The sequence below is a fragment of the Globicephala melas genome, chromosome 13 (assembly GCF_963455315.2).
Source record: "Globicephala melas chromosome 13, mGloMel1.2, whole genome shotgun sequence".
Classification (NCBI taxonomy): domain Eukaryota; kingdom Metazoa; phylum Chordata; class Mammalia; order Artiodactyla; family Delphinidae; genus Globicephala; species Globicephala melas.
Window position 1 is genome coordinate 25,710,915 of NC_083326.1, and position 10,758 is coordinate 25,721,672.

At 50.3% G+C, this 10,758-nt stretch overlaps 1 long non-coding RNA gene across 1 annotated transcript; it reads left to right on the plus strand.

The window, feature by feature from the left end:
• Positions 1–195: 195 nt before the first annotated feature.
• Positions 196–10,461, plus strand: LOC132598300 (uncharacterized). The gene is made up of 3 exons (XR_009566339.1): positions 196–768; positions 1,836–1,896; positions 10,332–10,461. It is a non-coding gene; the product is annotated as an uncharacterized lncRNA (long non-coding RNA).
• The last annotated feature ends 297 nt before the right edge of the window (positions 10,462–10,758 follow it).

A 10,758-nucleotide genomic window follows, 5' to 3' on the forward strand; every position in this document is an offset into this window, starting at 1 on the left:
GCGCCCCGCGCTCGCGTCTGGGCTCGGCGGCCCGGCGGGGGAGGGGCGCGGGGGAGAGGCAGAGCGGGCGGAGGGGAGGGGGCGCGGGGGAGAGGCAGCGCGGGCGCCCGGCCCGTCCTGGGGGGCGGGGATGAGGGGGGTGTCCCGCGGCAACAACCCGCGCCCGCCCGAGCAGCCGGGGTTCAGTGGGTGTCCGCGCGCGGGACGCCCTGCTCCGCCCGCCTCACCCCGCCACCGTTTGCACTTTTTTTTGCACCTTTTCCCCAAGAAGACCAGCTCCTTCCTGGTACCGACTCTGCGTAGAGTCAGGCTCGCCCCGTTTAGACTCCTGGCTCCCCTGAAGACAAGCTCTCGCCCCTTCTCCGGGCGGCTGCTCGGCGCCCTGCACTCTCTTTTACAGACCCCCGCCCCTCGGACCCCTGGGCGCCCTCGGCTGCAGCCCTGACCCCCCATACCCCCACTTGGGTCTCCTCCGAGCGCTTCCCGGGGTGAGATCCTGAGTCGGGGGTCCGGGACAGTCTGGGAATGTCGTGGCGGCCCCCGCCCGCCCTTCCCAGGCAGCTCCTGAATCCCACCGCCGTCTCCCAGACTGCCAAAAACTCCAGGGTGTCCTTGCCAGGGGTGAAAAAGCGCCGCACTCTTTAAACGTTTCCCTTCCCCCTGGCGAGGAGGAGTCGTTCACTGAATGTATCTAAACCTGTGTTTCTGTGTATCTGCAACGTCCTCTGGGGAGCAGGCTTCCACGTTCCATCGCAGTCGTCGTATGAGGTAGGCAGGAGCCCCGGCCTTCAGAGCTGCCCCTGGTTCTTTCCAGCCCTCCCTGACCCCACCCCAGCTGCCCTCCGCTCCCTAAAAGCGTTTCTCCCCTAAACGGAGAGCCAGGGCGGGGGAACTGTCACAGCCAAGGCCTCTGAATGCTGCCCCCGCTCCTGCATTCACTCAACAAAAGCTTATTCAAGGCCTGTTGTACAGCCAGCCCGTCCCGGGAGGTCAGGCCCTACCTGACCGCCCTGCACCTAAATTTCACATATTCCCACCCTCCACCCGCAGTGAGGGGCTAACAGGAGTTACTCTCACCCTGATGGAGCATCCTGTAATCACCCCTGAGGAACTGGCTTCTTAACCTTGTCTATTCTGCAACTTGCTGGTTTAGCTTTCAGTTTCGTGGCCCACAGGTGAAGTTCTCCAGGAATTATGAAGCATCCAATTAACAAATGCTCAGCCCTCAGGAACACTTTGGGTACCCCGCAGCTATTCCCTAATGCAACAGACACTTGGGATTTGGGGATCACTTGGCTGGTAACAGTAGTGCCTGTTCGAGTTCCTTCTGTGTGACCGTTTCTCCCACCTCCACCCTACCAGCCCCCCCCCACACAGGGCACACCCCACCAGAAGAACCACGTGGGAATATTTCCCTAGGCTGGCTCTATGAAAACTTGGTCTCTTCTTTTAAAATATTGCAGTTGTGGAGTAAAGGAGGCATCCTAGGACGCTGCTTTAAAATCTTGGCTTGGGGCTTCCCTGGTGGCGCAGTGGTTGAGAGTCCGCCTGCTGATGCAGGGGACACGGGTTCGTGCCCTGGTCCAGGAAGATCCCACATGCCGCAGAGCAGCTGGGCCCGTGAGCCATGGCTGCTGGGCCTGCGCATCCGGAGCCTGTGCTCCGCAATGGGAGAGGCCACAGCAGTGAGAGGCCCGCGTACCGCAAAAAAAAAAAAAAATCTTGGCTTGATGGTGTAAAGCTGATTCCCTGTCCCAAGAATTTTATTGGGAGGGGGCAGGAATAGGAAGAAAAATAAAATACAAAAGTGTTAACACTTCTCCTTTAAAACCTAGGTGTGCAAACCACAGGGGAAAAGCAGAACATGAAAGCAAAATTGATATTAGGATTTGCAAGGTAAGTTCTACTTTCATAAGTTTTAAAAATACATTATTAATAATACTTCTTTTGGCATTTTTATAAAGAAAAGTATACCAAAGAAAATGATAATCCCACAGTAAAGAGATCCTTTAAGCATTCAGCATATTTTAAATTGAAATATAGTTGACATACATGAGCATCGTTTTAAAACAGAAGGTATCGTACTCTCTAGAGCCAAAACAAAACGCTTAGAATGCAGAACTTACACCGGCTGCCACCCTCTCGTGCGGTTTGTACGCTGCACAAAGCCGCGGAGGGGTGGATGGGGCTGAAGTCCACCAGAGCCCACGCCACCAGGCCCTTTTCCTGGGCGCCCCATCCGACTAGAGGGGATGCCTTTTTAAATGACCTGTGCAAAGGGGGCTTTTTTGGGGATTCACATGACAGTGCCTTACAGGCCAGCTGTACCCTGGGTACTAGATATTCCCCTAGAGCAGCAAACAACTAAACAAATAATTACATTAGCAATAAAACGTGAAGCTCTGGCTTAACAAGCAAGGTAAAACGAGTCTGGTCTCATCTCCCAGGAACCAGCGTGCTGGTAGCACCAGCTGTAATTCCCAGGCAGCCTTGGCGGGGCCCGGCAGGGAGCCTGCAGGTCAGGATGAGGGGACAGGCAGAGCTGGGAGAGCGGCTTGGCTCAGTGCAGGTTTCACATGGAGTTGATCTGAAGAGTCTTTGACTCCTTCAAAAAACTGTATGAAATCCAAGAACCACTTTTCCCCACTCCCTTACCCAGACTGTGAAAACTGAAGTCATAACACTAGAAATGGCTTGAGTGCAGTGACCCTGCCAATCATACTCTGGTCACACAGATATTCACAAGGTGGTTTTCCTCTGTCTTGAAGGAGATGGAGACGTGTCTCTTTATAACCACACGAGGCAAAAAGTCCTCTGAGCCGGTGATAGGGGCCCGGGGGTCCAGGGCCCTGTGCCCACACTCAGGCACCACCACAGCCAAGCAGAGGGAGTGTACTAACCAGGGTGCGTCTGCTTTAACTAAGCACTTAGACTAAACTGTATTTGTTCACTTACTTCTTCCATCAGACCAGAGGCTACTTGAGGGTAAGGACTGCGTCTCCCAGCACCTAATCTGATACCTGAATCAAAGGAGGTCCTTAAAGACCTGCTAAAGAAATGAGTGGAATATGTATCCTAGCTTTTCCTCTGAAAGGTCAGAAAACTTCGAGCACCCTGGAATTTTTCTTGAGAAAGTGCTTTTAACACATAAATATTTCTCTCTGATTTCCTGAGGCTAAATGGAGCAATCCAGACACGTCACAGGGTTAGGAATACGTTTGAACGTACGCTTTGGATTCTGAACTCATCTATTGGCAGTTGAACTTGTCACTGAGAACAGGATATGAATATTTTGATTATAGGCCTTTCTTGGAAGAAAAGGTAAAATTCTATAGTTTCGGCTCTGATTATATTAGACAAATAGGTTTATTAGTGCTCAATTCTACTACATTTCTATGAGCTCATAAAAGTATTTTTCTTCCTGAAAGGACTTTGACAACAACAAATATCTCTGTGTTTGTATAGTACTTGGTATATTCCCAGACATTAGCTCATACAATTGGCCTAGCAACCTGGTAGGGTGGATTGAGTGAATGTTGTTATCTAATATTTCATAGAAAAGGGTAATGGCCTTTTTTTTTTTTTACTATCATCTGTTAGTGGGAGTGACAGGGTTAGAGGCTGACTCACCTTCTTCTAGGTGTTATATTCTAACGCCTGTTTCCATGTCAGAATTGCCCACCTTAGAAGTGAGGGGGTGAAGTGTTCTATGCACCTCACAATCATTTATTGATGTATCCTGCCTCAGGCCAAGAAAGTTTCAAACATTTATCAGCTTTACCAGTCATTTGCAAAATTACAGTTGGAATAGGATTCTAGCTCATGCCCAGCTTTGCCATGGTCTCTGTGGCCCTCTCCCAGCAGTGGCGACCACATTTGCACAAGGGTCAAAGTGCAGGAAAGGGGAGGCCACCTTTCGGAAGGGGGCGAGTTTCCGATCACCTGCGGGGTTGCAGGGTGAGGGAGGATAAGCCTGAAGAAAATGAGAGCCAGACAAACTTGCCTCCCCACTCAAGAACATCTCCCCTCAAACTCATCCCACACTTCAGCAAGTTCAGCTGCTCCGTGGTTGGGGTTTTACTTTTTCCAGATGCTTGCCTTGCTTTCCTCCGAAGCGAGACCAGCCTGTTTTAAAGTGAGAGTTTTGTTTGGAAAGGAAGAAGTTACTTCATTGTCTGGGACCAGCCTCGGGGTGGGGATGGGAGATCTGGGTGTAGGTCTCTCTGGGAGCCCTTTATAACCAGAAGCCTGGGTTCCAAGAGCCGAGGAGAGAAGAGCTTAGAACGGTTAGCAGAAACGTGGGGCTTCTCCCGCACTTTTGCCTGGACTCCCCAGATCATCTAGTTCATAAAGATCAGTAACTGTTTCACCGTGATTCGGGAGAATTAAGAAGAGGTGAAGGATGCGGGCACAGATGTAGTGTTAGGATCTCCTTTCCCGCATGGTTGCTAACAGCAACAGCTGGAAGTTACCTCAGCGTGTGTCCTAGGGGTTGGGTTGATAAACGGTGGTCATCCACCGGTGGAACCATGTGTACTGTCACCAGAGGTTGGACCTGAAGCCTGTGTTGATAGGAAAGGTGTTACTGGAGAAATGGTCCTTTTTCCTGGCCCTGCACCTTCCCTTCTCAGTGCACACCCCACGTCTTCTTAGGGAACCACACCTCTCACGCTCAGTCCTGTGGTTTGTTCCAAAATGCAGCAGCGGTGAGGGCTTGTGAGAAAGCCCACTGGGGAGAACAGAGACACAAGCTCCCAACCACAGGGCTGGTCCGGGGCTCCCAGCAGGCCAGTGGGACGGAAGGGACTCACTTCTCAGCGTTGTTGGAACCGTAGGGAAAGAGGAGGCTTCTTCCCCCTGAGGATGCCAGTGCCGGGCTCTGAGGATGCAGGGGCTAGAGGGCTATCACACGAGGATCTGCTGGAGGATGAGGCCAGCCTCGAGGAAGGAGGGCATGGGTTGCAGGATGCCTCAGGACTTCGTGTGAGCGCCTGACTTTTCAGTTACCCAGTGGATAGATTCCCTTTGTGGCTGAAGCCAGTTTGGGCTGGGTTTCTGACATTTACAATGGACAGAGTCTTGGTCAATAGACATTCATGATACGTCATGGAGTGAAAAGGCAGGTTTCAAAACATTATGTTCCATCTTAGTGTTTAAAAGCATACCATATACTTATTTATAGACACAAAAAGTCTTGGAAAGAGACATCACAATGTATGTTATCTCTAGCTGGAGGAATGACAAGTGATTTTTCTTTTCTTCTGTTAATTTTCTAATTTTAAGTAAGACAGGCATGCCTTATTTGTGTAATGAAAAAGCGTTTTTATTTAAGGAGATGAATTACAGGAAGAGAAGCAGACATCAGGGCTCTGGGATCAGTAGCTTCTAGTCTCAAGAGCTGCTGTGATGCTGGACGTCTGAGAGGTGCAGCCCTTGGCCATCCTGAACCACTTTGTAAGGGCTGGTTCGTCTTCTGTGACCTCTCAGCCTTGTTCCTTTTCCTGTAATAATGCTTACCGTGGTGGGCGTTCATTCATTCATTCATTCATTCACTCTGTAAGTGCCGCTACTCTAGTGTTAAAGATGTCAAGATGAATGACACAGGGTCTCAGTCCTCCTTTGCTGGGAGCAGATGCTCTACAGCGTGGAATTCTCTGCAGAAGGATCTGCTGCATCTCTGCTCCTCTCTGTTCCTTCCTGACCCCCCAGGCCCTCTGAGGGACCCTGCCAAAGGACAGGTCTGGGGCTGATGTTGCCAAACCTCTGCTGGACCCAGGACCACCTGCTAGGCCTTGCGCTGCACGGGCACACGGGGATCCCGCCAGGACTGGAGTGGGAGCCCCGGGGGGGAGGGGCTGTGGGCCAGGCCACGGGATGATAGAGGTTCTTTTCTCTTTCATCCTTGTCATCTACCAGGAGCCAGAGAAAGCCTCTCACCATCTGCCCGAAACTCAGGAACAGCTCCTGCCCTTCCCAACTCCTGCCTGGAAGATGAGGGGACACAATTTCCTCCTTCCTGAGGGCAGGTAGCCTCCTAGATCAGAGACCCTCCACACCTTAGGTTTTCAGATTGCTGGGCTGTAGCCGTCGTCATTATTTTTTCACAAATTTATTGAGGCACGTTTTACATACCTGAAATTTACTCCGTTTTAGGTGTACATACAGTTCAGTGATTTTCAGTAAATTTACAGGGGCTGTGCAACCACTCACACCATCCGGTTTGGGAACATTGCTGTCACCCCAGAAAGATCTGTCTCGGGCACCCATTTGCATTTGCTGCCTGTTCCCGCCCCCAGCCCCAGGCAGCCACTGATCTGTCTCTGTAGGATTGCTTCTCTCTGGACGTGTCATCTAAATAGAATCGTACAACAGGTGTCTTTTGCTTCCGGCTTCTTTCGCTCAATTTCGTGTTTCTGAGGTTCATCCGTGTGGTAAGAGCATCAATCCTCCATTCCTTTTGTATTACTGCATGGTGTTCTATTGTATGGACAAGTCACGTTGTTTATCCATTCATCAGTTGCTGGACATTTGGGTTGTTCCCACTTTTTGGCTGTTGTGAATAATGCCGTTATGAACTTTTACGTACACGTCTTTATGCGAACACACGTTTTTATTTTTCTTGAATTCGTAGGGGTGAAATTGCTGGGTCTTATGTAAATTGACCTCTAGCTTAAGGAACTGTCAAACTGTTCCAAAGTGGTTGTACCGTTTTACATTCCCCTCAGAAATTACAAGGATTCCAGTTTCTCCACGTCCTTGCCAACACTCATTATATTGGTTCTAGTGGCTGTAAAGTGGCATTTCATTGTGATCTTAAAGTGCATTTTCCTCACGAAGAGTCATCGTATTATTTTCCGTGGCCAGAAGTGACCCCACGATTTGTGTGATCACTCTTTCCTTGTCCTGCAATTCGGTCCGGTGATGCTGGTTAAAGGGATGGGAGCTAAAGGCCGGCAGGCACTCAGCATGGTTTCCTGAGCTGTCTTGAACGTGAGAGTCTGGAACCACCCACTGCAGTCTTTGCTGTGCTGTTTTGCTGGTGCCTTTGCTGTGTGTTAAGGTTGGCCCGAAATCCTTGCACAGAACAAATCACTGTGTTCCTTGCAGGGTTCGCCTTGGTCGTATAAGCCTTGGAGTTTCCTAACCCCCCACACAGTTGCACTACATTGTTTGGGACAAACTTTAGGAAATCTCTGCCCTTCTTCTGGCCTCCTTTCTTGCATTTTCATTTCAACTCAAGACACAGCTGCTGGTTGGAATTTCCCTCCAGGACGAGGGGAGCGATGGGACTGATCACACTCCTCCCTCCCACCCGGAGCGCCTGCTCCAGCCCACATCGTGTGTGCGGTGCTGTCTTCGAGCAAGCGCACGAGAAAGACCGGTATCACGCCCATCACATTCCCGTGAAAGCACCTCGCGGGGAAAACATGCAGCCTGCGATTTGGCCTCGAGACTCCTACACAAGGGCTCTTAGGAAAGGGTGACATTCCAGAACTTATTTCCCTTTTGGCGAATGACATGCCGCTCTGCAGGGAGCGTGCTCCACCCTAAAGTGTGCCTGAAATAGTCTGCAGCTGGAACTGCTCACCTAGCTCAGAGCTGGGTCCCGTTAAGGGGGTCTCCTTCACCAGCAGCTGAAAGCAGAAGGCCCTCAGCTCTGGTGGGTCCAGGTTGCTGAAGTCGGGAGAGCCTAATGCCTTTGCCAGATATGCGTCCTGAAAATACCGATAGTTCTGGGATGAGATTCTTCTCACCAGGTTATTGGATGTCAGCCTATGAGAAGACACAGTGTCAAGTCACCCCCATTTCCCCTCCCCTCCCATTAACCTTGGCTCTCCAAGTGCTGTTGAGAGACAGCGGTGGCCTCGTGAGTGAAAAAGATCGCACTATTACATCCAAGAGGTTGTGCCGCCTGAGCCCCACTCCCCAGAAAGCATCTCCCAGCTTTCACCTCCTCAGGGTAGCGGGCTAGACGCCGAGGAATTCAAGACGAAGAGACACTGCTTTTCCCAGTTGGTGGGAGAACCAGGTTTGTCAAACACACACACACACACACACACACACACACACCCAGGTGTTCAGACAGTGGCGGGTGGAGCGAGGGGAGGGGAGTCAGGTGAGACCCTGAGGAGGTGGCCCTGGTGCTGACTCTTGAGGGTGGAGCAGGGGCCACCAGTAATGAAGGAGGACCCAGGCCTCCACAGTGAAGACACGGAGGTGCAGACGGAGGACCTGGGGCGGGGCCCATGCAGCGGGGGACAGAACAGCCCAGCAGGCAGTGCATCACACAGCGATCAGGACCCTGGGTCTGGAACGTGGCAGTCGGCTTCCTGGTCCAAGAAGGTAACTCATAGCTCTATTGAGGTGGGACTGGAGGCTGCCTTTGGGGAGAGGAAAGGCCCTCATCCTGGATGGAAACCTGGATGTGAGGCCTCAGAGGACCAGCTGAGACCTTTAGTGGCCCCCAAAGCACTGAAAGGGTGGTGGCACCCCACCCCCCAACTAAGTCAGCATAAAAATAACCCTCAGCATAAATTAACTGCTTGGAAGTCTAACAAATTTAGCTTTCCCCGTGATGATTATTCCATTGCTTCTCATGAAAAATCCAAAATAAAATGAAATACTTTCCACACATATTTTGAGTTTTCGTGCCATCCATGTGTCCTAAGCCTGTGCTCACAATCCCCACTGAAAAATGCACTCAACGTCGTATGTGCTCAGCAGATTGCAAAGTAAAACAACAGTGAGCTATCACTACACGTCTATTAGAATGGCCCAAATCCAAGCACCGACAAAACCGTCCTTCTAGTGAGGACGTGGGGCAATAGGAACTCTTTGTGTTTTGCGGGTGGGGACGCAAAAGGTCTCCGTCCACTCGGCAAGACAGCGTGACTGTTTCTTACAAAAGTGAACATATTCTGACCATATGATCCAGCAATTACACTCCTTGGTATTTACCCAAAGGGTTTGTGTCCACACAAAAATCTGCACCTAGATGTTTATAGCAGCTTTATTCATGATTGCCGACACTTAGAAGCAACCAGGATGTCCTTCAGGGCTTCCCTGGTGGCTTAGTGGTTGAGAGTCCACCTGCCGATGCAGGGGACGCGCGTTCGTGCCCCGGTCCGGGAGGATCCCACATGCCGCGGAGCAGCTGGGCCCGTGAGCCATGGCCGCTGAGCCTGCGCGTCCGGAGCCTGTGCTCCGCAACGGGAGAGGCCACAACGGTGAGAGGCCCACGTACCGCAAAAAAAAAAAAAAAAAAAAAGATGTCCTTCAGTATGTGAATGGATAAACTGAAAGGTATATAATTCCCCATTGGGAAGCATTTTTTTATTGTGGTAAAATATATATAACATAAAATTTACCATTTTAGCCATTTCTAAGTGTATAGTTCAGTGGCGTTAAGTACATTCATTTTGTTGTGCAAATAATACCACCATCTCCAGAACTTTTGATCTCCCTAAACTGAAACTCTGTCCCATTAAACAATAACCCCCATTCCTCCGTCTCCCCAGCCCCTGGCAACCACTATCCTACATTCTGTCTCTATGAGTCTGACTACTCCAGGTACCCCATAAACTGGAATCCTACAGCATTTGTCACTGGAATCCTACAGCATTTGTCCTTTTGTGTCTGGCTTATTTCACCGAGCATAATGTCCTCAAGGTTCATCCATGTTGTAGCCTGTGTCAGAATTTCCTCCCTTTTCATGGCTGAATCATACTCTGTTGTATGGATAGACCACATTTTGCTTATCTATTCTTCTGTCCATAGACACATGGATTGATTCCACCTTTTGGCTATTGCGAACAATGCTGCCATGAACATGGGCGTACGTACGGCTGCATGAGTCCCTGCTAGAATGCATGATTGTTAATAAAGGAAAATAACAAGCGATAACGAAAGTGCGCCTTCTGATAAGGCACGGCCGCTTCTGTGAAATCAGAAAACGGATTCTCTATAAAGCACAGATCATGGCCGTTCTGATTGCAGCTAACATATACCAGCAATGTTTTTTTTTTTTTTAAGTTACGAAAACTATATTTTACGTGCTTGCCAAGGTACAGGATTACTCAGGAAGAAAATCTCCTACAACCAATGCCAGTCAATGCAAATAATTAAATAACTCTAGCCTCAGGGGTGGGGGGAAGTTGTCTTTTCATCGTGCAGACCCGATTACCTCACCTAATTCCCTCACTAGCAGCTTCTGCCAGCGTCCCGGCCCCCTTTCCAGTCTCACTGCCAAGGTCTTCTCATTCTGTCGTGTAAGTTTTTCCCTTACCCACGTGCTCCTTCCGCCAAGTGCACTTACCCTTTTGCTTCCACAGATTGCCGTTTTCATGGGGAATTTCTGCTGACTCGTCCCTGAGCCTTGCCTGCCCCTCACATCCCAGTCGTCTTAGACTGTGAATTCCAAGAAGGCAGGCAAGGTACTGGTTTCACGTACTTTGAGCTGGGAAGTTGCCTGCGCTGCCCGCCTCTCCAGCAGCCCTGGATGGTAGATGCATTGAAGGGAACCAGGGTGGGGAAGTCTCAGAGCAGGTCCTGGCCCCAGGGTTCCGTCCCCTCCTCACATCAGAGACTGAACATCTCACCAGCACAATGAATGAGCTGATCTGGTTCAGAGCAATCAGGAAGCAGATTTCTGGGTGTTTCTTTTCCATAACATGTAGTGTTTTCAATGCTCCTGGCTGCTGACGTCACTTTCGGCGATAAACAATAGCCTATTTTCTAAGTAGTGAAGAGTCTCATCCT